This window comes from Petaurus breviceps, unplaced genomic scaffold (assembly GCF_028583685.1).
Source record: "Petaurus breviceps papuanus isolate PSGF00001 unplaced genomic scaffold, PetGlider_PUasm1.0 186, whole genome shotgun sequence".
Taxonomy (NCBI): Eukaryota; Metazoa; Chordata; class Mammalia; order Diprotodontia; family Petauridae; genus Petaurus; species Petaurus breviceps.
The window spans coordinates 7381713-7398794 of record NW_027185798.1 but is presented as its reverse complement, the minus strand read 5'-3'; the positions used below and the strand labels follow the sequence as shown (position 1 = coordinate 7398794).

The following is a 17082-nucleotide window of genomic DNA, read 5'->3' as shown; positions in this document are numbered from 1 at the left end:
TACTCAGTGTATATAAATATATACATACAGCATCTATATGTATACACGTACTCAGTATATATAAATATATACATATAGTGTCTATATGTATACCCATACTCAGTGTGTATATATAAATAGATATACATACAGTCTATATGTATACAATACTCAGTGTATATATATAGATACAGTGTGTATATGTACATGCATACTCAGTGTATATATAAATATACACATACAGTGTCTATATGTATACACATACTCTGTGTATATATAAACATATACATATAGTGTCTATATGTATACATATACTCAGTGTATGTATAAATACAGTGTCTATATGTATACACATACTCAGTGTATGTCTATATGTATACACATACTCAGTGTATCTAGATAGATACAGTGTCTATATGTATATAGTGTCTATATGTATATAGACACTACATTCACTCAGCGAATGTACATATACACCGAGATGTGTGCATGTTATATTATATATGTATAATATTGTGTTATGTACCTTATATATTTAAATTTACCTCAAATATAAGATATTTGGCTAAAGAGAGCATTGTAAAAATTATGGGAGGGGGAAGGCAACATATGGCAGTCCTTGAGGAAAATATGTGGCAGAGTAGAAAGTAAGATCCTTGACTCCAGAGTCAGAGAACCTGAGTTTGAATCTTACCTTTGATGCTTAGGGTCATCACTTAACATTTCTGGGCCTCAATTTCCTCATCTGTAAAAATGAGGGAACTGGAAAAAGTGGTCTACCTCTTTGGTCCTATGACATCATTCTTAATTTTTTTTAGAGGGGGGAGGGCAGGCCAGGGCAATTGGGGTTAAGTGACTTGCCCAAGGTCACACGGCTAGTAAGTATTAAGTGTCTGAGGCCAGGTTTGAACTCAGGCCTTCCTGACTTCAGGACCTGTGCTCTATTCACTGTGCCACCTAGCCGCCCACCTATAACATCATTCTGACAAACTCTTATAAGTTATATGCACCCCAATTTATTGATCTCAGATGTTCTCTTTTTCACTAATTCACACTCCCATATCAGAAGGAACCATAATTTCAGTAAGCTAGGACAGAATGGAGACTGGCTTGTCTCTTCTTTGTTTCAAATTGTCCTTTTTAATTTGGACCTTAATCATCGTCACTCACAAACACTTCAGGGTTCAAATCCTGCTCTGTGATTTGCTACCTGTGTTGGCTGGGACAAATTTTCATCTCTGAGCTCCTGTATCTTCATATGGGAACCTGTCAAGATGTTAGGAGCCCCCCTGTTTTCCAGAGCTCAGGCCCAGCAGGTAGGCTGTGCCTGAACTGGGCATAACAACAATCCTTTGCAGTCACTCTCTGGATGATCTCAGCCACAGCAAAGTCCCCAAATTGTTTCACATAATTGTTGTATTGCTTTGACCAGCACCAGGTGTTCTCTGAGCTTAGACAAATGCCTGCTGTATCCATGTTCTGGTTAGGAAGCTCTTCTATGAATCGAACTTGTCTCATTGTTGCTGTTACCCCTCGTTGTCAGGGCTATGACTCCCCTAAGGTCACAGGTTCCCCACCCCCAGTATATGTATTGAGATCTCCGAACATAGCCTGGGGTCCCCCCACCAGGGCCAGGGCACCAGCACATGGCACCTTGCTTGCAAGTCATTTCCCTCACTTTGAAAAGAAACTTCTGTTTGATTCCTAACTTTCCTGTCTCTAGCCTGCTATATTTGGCTCTGGCCAACCATCCATGAGTTGAGGCTGGTTCTGTCTGGTAGACAGATCAGAAGGCTTCTGAGACTCCTTTCAGCTCTTAATCTGTTCTCTGGCCTGAGTATGAATTCTGACTGTAATTTTATTCCTCTAAATTGTACCTTTGTTCTTTATATCACTCTGGGCAAGTCATCTTACCTCCCAGACCTCAGTTTGCTCATTGTAAAGCAAGAGGAAGTTTGACTAAATGACTGTAAGAGCACTTCCAATCTATGATCCTCTAGCTTCATTTTGGAATTTCACATCCCCCAAATATAGCCCAGTATCTGGTCTGGAGTAGGGGCTTAAGAAATGCCTGTTAATTCATGATCCCTGGGGTTACTGCTGCCTAAAAAGAGAAGGTTGCTTTTGGGAGGAGTTCAGAAGCAAGAGGCCTTGAAAACAGGATATACTAGAAGAATTATAGTTATTGTTAAGAGATAAAGGGAAGCTGGGTTCCAGAGGGAGAGGGGTTGAAGGCTGCAGCCCAGATGGGCTGGAAGGGCAACAGGTGGTGGAGGAGAAGGGAATCTACTAGAGGACAGAGCCAGGGGAGTGGGAGAAGGAGTAGCAGGGAAGGCAGCTTCACAGAGGGAGGGAGGGAGAGCCACAAGGGAGACGCCCCAAGGGCAGGTGCCTTGGATGGAATGTGGAAAGCTCTGTTCTGCCTCTGGAATGCTGATGCTTAAGGAGATGCGTTAGCCATGTGGAATGTCTGTGTTAGCAGCCAACCTGAGCAGGTGAGGCCTTGTCCTCATCCTCTGTCCCTGTGCTAGGTCAGGACAATCAATACACAAAGGCTTCAAAGTGATATCCTTGATTGGGAAGTTCCCTCCCATGGTGAAGATTGAAGCCCATCCATTCCCTCCCCTAAGCTTGGCACAGGGGCTCCACCCAAAAGTCTGGAGGCCTGTCTCCATTCCTCCCAATCTTCCAACATTGAGAGATCACCAGTCAAGTCCTCTGGCTGCCCATCTTCCATCCCTTGCTTTCTATCTTTTCTGCTTCCGACCATGTCCAGTTGTCCTGATCTATGTCTCACCACTGGACCCAGATGACTCTAGAGGAGAAAGTGAGGCTGGTGACCTTGCACAGCCCTGCCTTGCTTAATCCCAATTAATTTGCAAGTCATGGCATCACCTTGATATCATGATCTTCTTTGAGAATGAAGGACAAACAGAAACAACATATTTTCTGCCTATCCTGCATTTCCTTATAACATCTTTTCCCCTGTTCTTCCTGGGGCATGGATGGTTATGTTCCACATCTGGCCCAGAGTAGCCATCAAATCTCAGGATTAAAAAGGTAGGCTTCCCAAAGAATATAAATGGAGGGGGGAGGCCATGGGTGTGGAAAGGTGTATACAATGTTAGACTCAATATACAGGCTAGTGTTGCTGAACGTTTTTGACTTACTCTGCTTTTATTTGTTATTATAAAGGCTGGTAATCTGGGGAGGGTTCTAGAGGGAAATACAGGTGTGATTAAGGAAGTCAAAATAATAAAAAACAGTTATATATATACACATACACACACATGCACACATATGTCTTTGCTTCTGGGAGAAGGAGAAGTTTTTTAAATGGAACTTTGCAATTTCCTCAAGGTAATCCAGTTTGCTGTCCTCTCGTGTGATTACTATACAAAAATGACAGATATATATCATATATATATATGGTCATCAAGATATATCAGCATATCATGATATATAGCGCATACATAGTATATATACACAGCACATGTATACATAATATATGTATATAACATGTGTATGTGCATGCAAATGTCACAGTATGACATCAATCTATACTAATATTAGTATAACAAGATATATATTTTACATTTATACACTAGAAACACACTGTGATTATGCATATAAAACCCAATATAATATACACCGTGTTGTACATAGTATGTCATACATGTATGAGCATGTATATACCACATGTGATATTAGTATATATCAACATGCATCCACATATGTTGATATATATATACTACAGATACACACCTACATAAGATACACAGAATATCTATAGTGTATATATAATGTGTATTTATGCATCAACACACACATGTAACATATTTTATCATTGTTCAGTTATTTTTCAGTCATGTCTGACACTTTATGAACTCATTTTGGGATTTTCTTGGCAAAGATATTGGAGTGATTTGCCATTTCCTTCTCTAGCTCATTTTATAGATAGGGAAACTGAGGCAAACAGGATGAAGTGACTGGGCCAGGATCACATAGCTAGTAAGTGTCTGGGGTCAGATTTGGACTCAGGAAGATTTCAAGTCCAGCACTCTATCCATGTGTAATGGAAATGTAAATTTTAAAGATCTTCCCTGCCCCTAGGCTAATGTGCACCTGAAGCCTGGGGTGGGAGGCTTGTTTTTCAGTAGATACTTCTTGATTGGCCAGTGAGTCAATAAGGTTGTTACATTCTCTGAGCCAGGAGAAGGCTATATAAGTCCTGATGTGTAGCTTTGTTTTGGGACTCACTTTGAGAAGTGTTCTGTGATTTGATCTGAATTCTGGGAAGCCGTTTTTGAGAGTCCCCCGGCTTTGAAAAACCCAGAATGTGGAAACCCAGATGTTGACTGGGTATGGATGTAATGGTTGGACAGTTTGGAAATCTGTCTACTTGATGTTTCTGTCTTGATAATTATGCCTGTATACTTTGAGGTTCAGGGTGCTGACCATTTCTCCTGAACAAGGTAAACGATATATGTCTGACTGATTAAAGTAAGCTTGTTAACCCATTTTGAGTTGCTTTCCTTTAACAAAGCAGATCCAAGAACCTGTGGTAGCTGCAAATCCTGAGGACGCTTGGGGTGCTTGCTGCTACACCATGGTACCATATACATATATCTAGATGTTATATGTGTGTTTGCACATAAAACAGTATGTGTGTGCATGTGTATGTATATAGATATATACACACTATATGTGGATATGTAAGTATATGCTATATATGCCATCAATATATTAGCATATGTCAAGATATATATTGTGTATATATACACATACAGTGTTTAAATACACTTCTGTATATATACAATGTGTGTATGTACCTATAATGCAACATTAGGTATGTATGCACACAAACACATATTCATATCCATACCTTCACCTATACCTTTACCTACACAAACACATATAGATTTACACATATACGTGTGTGTGTGTGTGTGTCCACTGCTGGCCACCTCTACAGGGTGCCCATCTAAATACATGTTGTCATCTCACAGAAATATAAGGATAAAATACAACATGAGTGCCTCCCTAAAGAAGCTTCCATTGATTCAAGTCAACAAGCATTTTTAATAACAGCTAATGTGTATATAGCACTTACTAGGTGACAGGGACTGTGCACTTTATGATCCCCATTTTACAGATGGAGAAACTGAGTCAAGAATGAAGTTAAGTGACTTGTCACAGAAGAAGTAAGTGTCAGAGGTACAGTTTGAACCCAAGTCCTCTGACCCTCAATCCAATGGTTTTCCCATTGTACCAGACTTCCTCTTTTCTACTCTAAAAATCAGAAGCCCCAGAGTATCTGTGCTGAACAGTATTCTGCAAACACTAGATACCTGGAGGTCATCTAGTCTAACCTTCCCATTTTTTCAGAAGAGGGAGCTGGGGCCCAGAGAGGAAGGGACCAGCTGGAGGCAGAAAAACCTGCTCTGTCAATAACTCCCACCCTCTGCCTCTTTTCTGCTCCTTTGCCCTGCCCTGCCTGCTCTTCCCTTCCCTCTCCTCCCCTCCCCTCTAGTTTCCTTCTGGCTGGATGTGAATTCACTCAAAAACCATTTATCTGGGCCCTTGTTGGAGGTGCCTCTAATTCCGGTTCAACTCTGGACTTGATGTTTTTCACTCATGGGCTTGATGATGAGACTGGACTATTCTGTGTCTCAGGCAGCTCTGGAGTCCCAGGTTAGGACTTCCTCATCTCCAAAACCAGACAGACCAGTGCAATTATTCCTTCAATCTTCACTGTTTCTGTGATCTCATTGATGTGGGCCCTCTCTCCAGCTGGGGAGGCCACAACCATTGGAGCCATTCCATCCTCAGAAACTCTGCAGTATCTTCCCATAAAGCCATCCCTACGGATCTGACCAATGTGTTGAGGGTCCTCCAGAGCTCTTACCATGGTATGGGTTCCAACAGAACATGATGGTAGCCATTAGTCATCCCACACCACCTAACCGGCCACCTTCCTCTTACAGTTTCACAAACCTTTGTTGGCAATGTTCCATAGTCTATCCAAGCCCACTGTGTCTATTGCCCTTCAGGTGACTAATTCTTCATGGCTTACAGCATCAGTGGAAATATATCGATGTCAAAAAGATAGGTCTTTGTTTCTGAGACAATCTGGAGTTATTGAAAATGCCGCACAATTCCCCCAAAGCGGGCCAAGCCTGCTTCTTCCCTGCTGTGCAATTCTGGGTCCATTTTCAGCATCTGGCCAAACCATGCCAATTGAAGGATGAACTCTTTGGGTCATCTAGCCAAGGGCATGTCGTATCCTGGATAATAGACTTTTTTCACTCACTTGGCTTTTCCTGTATCCATAGTTGAGCTAAAATCTTTTGAGTGATTATGGACTTCAAGTAGAGCTTAGATGTAATGGAAGCTATGTAAATGTTAAAACGGAAACTCCCTGAGGGCAGACAGTTTTGTTTCTTTATCTTTCCATCTCCAGTTTAAACTGGCACACTGGCCTGCTCATAGTATATTTAATAAGTGCTTGTATTCCACTGACTTAGGAGGCTCTTACTAAGAGCAAACATTCATTTGGGGCTGATCTGGGTTTCCAGTTCCTCCTCTGACATTGGCTGTGTGACCCTGGGTGAGTTCCTTAACGACCCAGGGCTCTAGACAACTCTATACATGGCAGAGAAGGTATTGGCCAGCATAAGTTGAGGAGGGGGCTCCCAATCTGAGGAATTCTGAGGCCAGTCCTCACTTGGAACATTTGTAGAGGGCTTTGAAGTTTACAAAGCACTTTAATGATTACAGAACCATGTTTACAATTCACTTTATATATAGTCTCGTCTAATCCTCACACCTGTCCCATGAAGCAGGCGCTGTGGCTCTTACTGCCATGTTCCAGCTGAGGCTCGGAGAGGCTACACAAAGGTTACCTAGCTAGTAAAGGTCTTGCTAATTCTGAGCTCAGCCCTTTCTTTGCTGCAGAGGCTGTATCCCCTCTCTTCCCTCAGGACTTTGATGTGCTTGGCCTAACAAGGTGCTGGGAGGGATTATGGGGATTGCTTAAGAGTAAATTTGTCCCTCTTCCTTACCCTCAGGGAAGATAGGAGTTGGACTCTTCCTTCCCACAGTTGGGACCCCTGGGGCAAGGCAAGTTGGGGCACCCAGTGAAAGCTCCCATCTATAGTTTCCAGCTGTTGAATCCAGTTGGTCTCATCTATCCCAACCTAGTTAAATTGCCTAACAACTTGGTCCTACTGGAATGGGGAGAGAGGGGGGTTGACAGGAGAAAAAGAGAAAATTGTAGAGAATGGTCGAGTTTGGGGAGAGACCAATGGTGAAAGCACATGAGATAAAGGGAAGCAAGAGAGGGCAAGGTATCCCAAACAAACTCACCTCCTTTTACAGTGTTATTAGGTCCTGGTTTCCTTGACTTGGGTCACAGAAAGGAGTATATTGCTAGCAGAGGGGATACTGGAGAGGCAGCCTGATACAGTGGATTGGGACTGTCCTAGGTTCTAATGCTATCTCTGACATTTCCTACTCATGTAACATTGGGCGAGTTCCTCCCAGTTTGAGCTTTCTTTCCTCAGTGGAATGGGTTGCCTTTGTCAGTAGTGGACTCTTCCTCCCCGGCAGGCTTTAAGCAGAGCTGGATAACTCCTTCTCAGGTATTTTGTGGAGAAAATTCCCCACTCAGGTACAGCTTGGACTAGATTTTGACAGCCTTTATGAGCCTCTGTTTTCCTATTTGTAAAATGAGGGATGGACTGGACAGCCTCCAAAGTCTCTTTCTGTTCTAAAGCTGTGATCCCTTAATCTCTCTGGGCCTCAGCTCCCTCACCTGTAAAGGCATGCGGTTGAACTAGAGGCCTCTCAGGTCCTTTCCAGCCCTAGGTTCCATGAGGTGAAGAGGACACAGGGAGAAAGCAGCAATAAAGATTTTTCCAGGTACCTATTGCTTTCCTCACTGTGGCCAGGTTCTTGAGGCACTGCGTAACTGACCTCTCTTTGCCAACAAGGCCAGAGCCCTTGCAAGTCTCCATCTCCCACCCCTGTGGCATTCAGCCCAGAGTTCTCAGGGAGAGAAAGTCTCAGTTCATGTTGAACCTCCCAGCTGACTTCCCCCAGATCCAGGGGAAAACTTCCCAATTCCAACAGCTTTCTGTGGGGCTGGAGTGAAGGGAGGAGGAGAAAGGGGAAAGCTGATTGGCCATCCCTGAACAGTCAATGTCCCTGGAATTCTGGGGTTGTTGTTGTGGCTGTGTGTCAATTCTGGGGCACAATGGGCTGGGAGAGTGGCTCCAGGGAAACAGCCTGCTCCTGGGAGAGGAAGGGGGAGGGAAGAGGGCTGGCCTGGAGAGCATAATCTCTGCTAGTTCCTCCCCCTTCTCCTCACATAAAAAGGCAGTCAGAGGATCAGAGATTAGAAAAGACAGTAAAACTCTACTGAGCTGCCCCTGTCAACTGCTCCCCTCTCTTTGGTACCACCCTTGCCACCTAAGATCCCTGCAGCCCTGAGAAGGGTCGTGGTCTTTGTCTGGGGTCATCTGAGTGCTGCCTCTTGGGGAGACTGCTTCAGCTTTTTGGACACCCCTGGGTCAAGTGCAGCTCCCTCTGACCCCCAGAAGAAGTCCTGAGTCACTACATCAAGAAGGCCTAGGTGAGTGAGTAGCTCAGTCAGCCATTGGGACCCCTCTTCACACACTTTGCTCTACCCCAATGAAGGGGCAGCTGTCCTTGTGTCCCTTCCCATTGTGTCTAACGCTGCTGGTGGGTTGCAGGGTACAGTGAGTGGGATGGGGCAAAGCCAGAGGCCAGAGACTGCCAGGGATGGTTGGCACTTAGGCGACCACAAAGACTTAGCTTTTTTTACATTATGGTCCCCTTTGGCAGTTGGGTGAAACCTGTGGGACCCGTCCTAGAATCATGGTGGTGGTGTTTGTTGTTTTTAAATTCACAATCGAAGGAAATGCTAGATTTCAGTTAAAGGTTAGTGGAAAATAAAGGTGTAATTGAGGTTCTCCATGCCCCCCTGCTCCCATTCATGATCATGGACTCCTTGAAATTTATCCATTGGACCAATGTAATCCAACCCCCTCATTTTACAGATGAGGACACAGAGGCCCAGAGAAGGACAGGGATTTTCCCAAGGTCACACATCAAGTTAGTAGTTGAACTGAGATTTAAACTCAACTCCTCTGACCGGTGTTGGAGCCCACTTAGACCACTGTGCCTTCCTGGTGTGCGGTCAGTGTTTAATAAAAGTTTGTTGATTGGATTAAAAGGTACTTCCTTTCTCAGCTCTCATTCAAAACACACACACACACAGACACAGACACACAGACACATACACACACAGACACATACACACACAGACACAGACACATACACACACAGACACACACACAGACACAGACACATACACATACACAGACAGACAGACACACACACACACACACACACACACACACACACCTTGGACCATGGAGAACACTGGCTAAGAACTGGTCTTACTTCTTTGTTCTCCCTGGAGCCTGAAAACTGCTTCTCCATGCATGAAAAATGGGAAAAAGGTATGTAGCTACAGGCTCCCCTGTATCCAGGATTCTGAAGACCGATCCTTTGGTCCTCCACCAGTCTCTTTCTAGCACTGACCTCTTCACCCTAGAAGTCTGGGGCTATCTGGAATCACTTTCTTTGGCAGTCTGAGGAAATGCTAAATTTCTATTAGAGGTTGATGAAAATAAAATTTCTTCTCCAGGGAAAAAGAAAAAAGTACCCTACTTCAGGACAAGAGATCTTGTGGTAGTGTGAAACATCTGCTGACTTAGGTTTCAGAGGACCCATGTTCAAATCCTGCCCCAGATACTTAGTAAGGGTAACATGTGACAAGTTATCTAACTTCCCTAGGTCTTAGTTTTTTTCATTTGTAAAATGAGAGGCTAGTATTAGGCAATCTGAGGTCTCTTCTTTCTCTAAATCTACAATCCAGACATTTTTTTGTTAAGCTCTGAGCCCAGTACTGACTCTTCCCTCATTCCAGCCCCAGTTCAGCCATTGGCCATGGCTGTGCCAAACACACTCTTAGAGCAGTCCTGGCTGTTTGCCTGAAACCTCAACAACTATTAAGTGCTTAACTGTAAGGGAGGAGATAAGAGATCATGATGCCCTCATGGAGCTCCAGTCTTGGACCTATGGATGATTATGAATCATTGTTTTCCAGGCCATAGAAGTGAAAACCAAGAGCAATTTCAGGCTCTTGTAAGACCTTGCGATGAGATCACTTCTACTGTGTCTTTGCATAATGACTTTCCCCATTGTAAAGCCTGTTTTGGTAGAAGTTGGTGGCCACAGGCAAAGAAAGGGAAGGAGAGAGATGGAGAGAGTGCTTTAAGACCATAGAGTAGCCACAGGCCCCAGGCCCCTGAGGAGCTGACTAGGAGGTAGAAAGGGCAGGGAGGAGACACCCAAGGTCTGAGAGCCTGGAGTTCAGAGCCTAGTTCGTCTGACTTGAACCTGAGCAAGAATGGAGCCTGAGGCCTGAGCAGCAGCCACCACTGGTGATGCTGGCTAAAATGAGAGGCAGGGCAGTAGGGCAAAGGCCCAGATCCGGGAAGCAATTTGCCTCAAAGTCAACAGTTAGTAAGCGGCAGAGTCAAGGCTTCCATTGCACCATCCCAGGCTTTCCCCACTATCCCAGAACGAAAGAGGAAGCTGGGCTATGCCCCGGGATGATGGCTGTCAAATTTTGAGGTCTTCCTCTTTCTACCCGAGCAATCAGATTCCAAGGGGGAAATGCTGTCTTGCCATGCCTGTAAAGGAGGAGGGAACAGGACTTTGCAGAGCAAGGGGGAGGAAACCAGCTGTTTATCTATGAAAATATAGATGGGCCAGAAAAGGTTAAGGTCACTGACAAAATGGCCCTGAGGTAGAATGAGCCTCTTATTCTGGGAGGGAGCCAGAGTTATTGGCTCTGGCTTGGTTGACTAGGTGACATCTATCATTTCCTGGCACTCTAGGACAGGGTCAGGGTTAGCTCAATTATAGATTTAGATATGGAGAGGACCTCAGAGACCATCTTGTCCCACTCTCCTTTTACAGGTGAGGAAACTGAGGAAATTGGTGAGATTTTCTAGTGAAGGCTTGTCTCAGCCCCAGTGCCATTCCTGACTTGTTAAGCAGTCATTTTGCATTAAATATCTACTATGTTCCAGGAACTATACTGGTGTTGGGACATACTAAGATAAAAGTTACATAGTTCCTGCCCTCGAGGAGCTTACATTCTAACATTTGTGTTTCTTCCATTAAATATAAATTTACCTTTACCTCCAACTTCCCATGCCTCAGTTCCCCCATCTGTAAATTGGAGAGAACAATCTCTTGCCTCTTGCCCTGCTACACAGGGATGGTATAAAGACAGGGAGTAAATAGAATGCTGGAGCCAGAAGAGAGTTTAGAGCTCAGATAGTCCAACAGTCACATTTGACAGAATAGGAAACTGAGACACAGTGAAAGTGTTTTATATAAGACCTCATAGTGACAGAGCTAGTACCAGAACCCTGAGGCCAGCACTGTTTCTAGGACATCAGGAGAGGAAAAGTGCTCTGGAAATGGAGGATGTTAAATGAAGATGCAGTTATTTGTAGAGGTCTGAGAGCTGGTCTCAGTTCCACCTATGACACATGTCCACATGACCTAGAGCAAATAATTTTATCTCTGTGCCTCAGCAAGAGCCAGGGCTGGTCTGCCTCAGCCGAGAGGGATTCCTCTCATGATGAATTCCTTCCACCAATAAAATCATGTCTGGTCTAAAAAAAAATGTATTGATAGAATCAATTGATAAAAGGAATCAATAGTGGGGGGGAGGGAGGCGGATGCAAAGGACTGGGTCTCCTTTGGTCTCTCCCAGCCCAAATAATTCCTTCTCTTTTCTTCAGACCTGTTGACAGACACTTAGATAGTATTCTGGATTATAGAACCCAACTCTATGTGCTTGGCAAAAATAGAAACAACCAACCATTCAAAGTAAGGGCTATTAGCTCCTAGGGGATGCTGTTTCTTTGTCTTCTCCTGTCCCCTGGGGCTTCTCAGTGTCAGCATACTAGCACACAAGGGAGAATCCTCGAATCTCTTCTACATCACATCCCCCAGACAGTCTATTTCTAGCATCCCTAGTCACAAAGGACCTGCTGCAGCTCCTGACCCACTTGGGTCTTCTCTTGTCCCCATGACAAGTAAGGGAGAAGGAACAGTTATGCACGTTGCCCTGTCCCCAGACATGTGCTAACACACGTTTTCGATATTATTTTTGTCCCTTAATCATCAGTTTTCCTGCCAACTGAATCTTTATCTGTTTTTGTTCCCTTTTTACTTGAGAAGTTCTCCATTCTCAACACTGCCCAGATCGATAGTTCAACTGGGTATGATTTTTAAAAAACCAGCAAAAAATCATTGGCACTCATTTGTATTCTTAGGAACCCTCCTGACTTCAGTGACTGCCCTCCTTTTTAAAGAGACCCACACTCTTTTCCAGCTGTAGCCATTAAAAGATACCATGCTGTACTTTCTGGGCAATTAAGGGATTTTGAAGAATGTTCCTATATTCCTGCTTACTGACTTTAAAATGTACTTCTTCCCAATCCTCACCCCCACCCCACAAGTCATTCGCCACTGCACTTAGCCCTTTAAAGAATTCACAGAAGTAATTTAAGTATTCATTTAAAGAACTGAAGTAATTCACAGAAATCTATGTCTCTTCCCTCTTCCCTCCCTCCATTCCCCCACCTTCCATGGCCTAACAAGTCACTCAATACTGTACTTAAAGGCTGACAAAAGACAATTCTTACCAGAGCCCAGGGTAATAAAATGCTTTAAGGTTTATGGGACACTTTATGTGTTTCAATTTAATTTAAATTTTCAAATAATAAGCATTCATTTTCTTTTCCACTCCCCTACTCCCCCTGGACAAAAAGAAAAACCAAACCAAACCCTGGTAACACAAATCCCCACACAGGCCACATCTACAAATGTATTTCTTCTGCATCTTGAGTCTATCACCCTTCAGGCTGGAGGCCATGGGTCTGTTCATCTAGGGCTTCCAAAATCAGGATTGGTCATTGCGTTGGCCTGAGGTCCAAAATCTTTCCTTGTTTGCTTTCACAATGTTATTTGTTGTAAAAATCATTCTCCTGGGTGTGTCCCACCCAGTACTTCATGTACATTATCAAGCTTCTCACCACTCTGTTAGGTAAGCATCACAGGTATCATTAAGCCTTGCCTAGGACAGGAAGACATCATGTCTTGGCGGATAGAGGGCTGGCCCCAGAACCCAGAAGACCTGGTTTCCTGTCTGCTCCATTGTGACTCTGAGCAAATCACTTAAACTCTCAGTGCTCTGGGCAGCTCTCCCTAAGAGAAGGTGCTGACCTGCACTGGGAGCAGGAGTTTTCTCGGTTGGGAGCTCCCTATACCAAGAATACTCAAGATCCAGCCCCTCTCCTATAGGTATTACAGATGAGAAAATGGAGTCTCAGGCTCAGGCTGACTTCAGTTTGTTAAGAACCTTCTATGTTCAAGGCTCCATGTCAGGATACAGGGACAAAAGACAGAATGAACACATTTCCTGCCTTCTAGGAACACATGTAGTGATGGCTGGGGATTGAGCCTGAGTCCCTTCCTTCTTCTATTATTATTAATAACAACAACAACAGCTGGCATTTATATACCACTTTACATAGGATATCACTTGACCCTCACAACAACCTTGGAAGGTAGATGCTGTTATCATCCCCATTTCATAGATGCGGTCACTGAGGCTGAAATGTGCCCAAAGTCACATAGCTAATAAGTGTCTGAGGCAGGGTTTGAACTCAGGCCTTTCTAACCCCATTGTATCCACTTCATGACCAGGCTGCTCCAGTCATCTTCCTGTTATTTCATATTACCTAGTATTATCCTGGTTTTACAAATGAGGAAACTGAAGCATAATGAGGTCAGAAAGAAAGAGTGTGGGCTCTTCAGTCAGAGGCCCTAACTTCTAACCCTGGATTTGACAGTAGCTGTGTGACTCTGGGCAAGTCTCTTAACTTCCGGGACTCCAGTTTCATTATCTTCAAAAGGAGGGGGGGAGGGGAGGGTTAGACTCAACAATGTCTAAGGCCCCATCCATCCCCAGATCTAGGATCTTATGATTGGATGGAGCAAAAAGATATATCCCTGAGGGAGGGAGACATCAGCTCCCCACCCCCTCACAGTACCCTTCAAGGGCTTGGACCCTACCTATAAAGCAATCTCTTTCACAATGGCTAAACCAGTTCTCTCCAGATAACTGAAAGCAAATGGAGAGCAGTGCAAGGTTTTACAAAAATAAATGTTTGGTTCTCTGGTAATCGCGTCATGTAACAGTGGGGTAGCAGCAAATTTTAATGGAGCTGGAGCACTTAGTCAAGGATTGGAGCCTTGGGACAGCAACCGGGAGGGAAGGCTGTTGTTCTGAAACCAACTGTGCCCCACTCCCAACAGCTGAATCACGAAAAGTCATTTTTAACTGGGTTTATGCCACCAAACCTGAAGGCAAAAGGGTTGAGGGGAAGGGAATAAGAAGGAGGAAGAGAGATGAGAGGGGGGAAAGAAAGAAGGGGGAAAGGGAGAGAGAAGAGGAAAATGGGGAGAGAGAAAACAAGGAAGGCAGAAAGGGAGATGGGAAAAGGAGACTGAATAAGGGAAGAGGAAAAGGAAGAGGAGGAGAGGGGAAAAGAAAGGGAAAAGAGGAAAAGGATATGAAGGAGGAAGAAAGGATGAGGAGGAAGGGGAAAGAAAGGAGGAAGGGGAAGGAAGGAGAGAGTAAGAAGGGGAGGAGAAGAGGAGGAGAAGAGAGGAAGGGAAGGAAGAGAGGGGAGGGAAAAGAGAAGAGGAAAATGGAAGAGAAGATGAGGAAAGGGGAGGGAAAGGGAATAGAGGATAGCTGGGAGAGAGAAAATGCCCCAAACATTAGTGAAGAGGAAGAGGGGGACAAAGAAGACAAGGGAAAGAGTTAGGCAACTGAAAAGCATGGAAAGGCCAGGGGAGAGGAGAGGAAGAGAGGAAAATCAGGAGAAAAGGGAAGAGATAAAATAGGAGGGGAAAAGAACTAGAGAAAGGAGTGATTATCGTTAGAAAGTCTGACTTTGTTTCTTTTCTGGAGGGCAGGGTTGGGCAGGCTCCTGCACTGGTTTTCCTGGTCGAGAAGGAAGGCTTAAACTCCCAAAGCTCTCTCTAACTTTGCTTCAGGGAAAGTTAGGCAACATCTCTGGGGCCCACAGCCTGGAATGTCCTAGGCACTAAGTCTTCAAATGTCAGGGCCCATCTGCCCTGCCTTACCCTTTTGCTATCTTCTCTAGATTCCACCGTCTCACATGCCAACTCTGTACCCCTATTTCCCTTCCAGTATATAGAGCAATTCATCCACCTTGCCCAACTGGGCCCCAGGCCAGGAATAACTGCCTCCCCCTGCCTATCCACTCCACATCCCTCCCTCCCTCCCTCAGCTCCAGAGTCTCCAGCACCACTGGACAGCCTGGGTGGATGAACGGAGCCCTGAGTGGCCCTTTGCCCCGGGCGTGTTTTACTAGCTTCATATTGATGAACTAGCTATAAGCAAGCAAGCAAAAACCTATGAAGCATTGCTGTGGGACTTCAAAGAAAAATTCCTAGGTGTAGCGCTAGCCAACAACCATTTAATTTGGAAAGCCTAGGAGAGGCGCCTAGATCAATGCATCTGAGTCTAGTGCAGAGAACAGGAACAGAAGCAGCTAGATAGTACCAACTCTATTCTGGGCACTGTATCAAGCACTTTACACATATTATCTCATCTGACCCTCCCAACAACCTTGGGAGGGAGGGCCTATTAGATTGTACTTTGGGGCTTTTGTTCTTCCAGGGGCTCAACTTTTTTTTGCATCCTGGACTCTTTTGGCAGCAGAAGGAAGACTATAGACCCTTTCAAAGAATTATATTTTTTTAATGCACCCAACAAAACCATAGGATTACAAAGGAAATCAACAGTTTTGAAATACAGCTATCAAAAAGTTTTACTCCAAATTCAGGAACCCCAGGTTAAGAACTCATACAGGAAAGGCACAAGATCAGAGGAAATGCTTCCTGTAATCTGATTGGCTACAGTGACAAGCTAAAAACCTGAGGTTCACACTTAAGAAATCGCTGTTTTAAAAAGCTGTAAATGACTGCTATGAACTGCAGAAACATAAGATCAATTTATGCAATTACAGCATCATCACCATGGCCATAGGAAGCATCCAGGTTGCACTTGGGGCAACATACTTACTAGCCATGTGACCTTGGGCAAGTCACTTAACCCCAATTGCTCTACCTTCCCCCCTCCAAAAAGCAAAAACAAACAAAAACCCAAACCCAACAGATTGCACTTGCAGGTGTACAAAGTACTTTATTTCCAGGTTATCTCATTTCATTCTCTTACTATCCCTGGGAGATGGGGACTCTCCTTTCTTTTTTAAAAAAATTTTTATTTTTTTTGCTTTTTGGAAGGCAATTGGGGTTAAGTGACTTGCCCAAGGTCACACCACTAGTTTGTGTGTGTGTGTGTGTGTGTGTGTGTGTGTGTGTGTGTTTTAAGTGTCTGAGGCTGGATTTGAACTTAGGAATTCCTGATTCCAGGGCTGGTGCTCTATTTACTGCGCCACCTAGCCGCCCCTCTTCTTCTTTCTTTTGAATTTTTAATTTATTTATTTTTAGTTTTCAACATTCATTTCCACAAGATTTTGAGTTCCAAATTTTCTCCCCATTTCTCCCCTACCCCACACCCAAGATGGCAAGCATACTGAGTACCCCTTCCCCCAATCTGCCCTTATATCTCCCCATTCCCCCCCTTTTTTTGTAGGGCAAGATGGATTTCTGTAGAGGTGGGGACTCTTCTTATTTTCACTTTACACATGAGGATGGTAGAAGAAAAACAACTTTGAAAGACTTTAGAACTCTGATCAATACAATGATAGACCCTGAGACCAGAAGACTGAAGATGAAATATGCCACTGACCTCCTGCCGGAGAGGGCATGGACTTAAAATGCAGAGAGAGAGGAGAGAGAGAGAGAGAGAGAGAGAGAGAGAGAGAG

General features: G+C 44.3%; 1 protein-coding gene across 3 annotated transcripts in view; it reads left to right on the top strand.

The window, feature by feature from the left end:
- The window catches only part of POR (cytochrome p450 oxidoreductase), a 203683-nt gene that overhangs the window by 112574 nt on the left and 74027 nt on the right, over positions 1 to 17082 (top strand). The window contains exon 1 of one of the 3 annotated variants that reach the window (XM_069089465.1): positions 8374 to 8614. The exons of the other annotated variants lie outside the window; for them this stretch is intronic. The gene's annotated coding sequence lies outside the window, so the exon portion shown is untranslated. Of the gene's footprint in view, positions 1 to 8373; positions 8615 to 17082 lie in introns of those variants that run through there. 3 annotated transcript variants of the gene reach the window in all.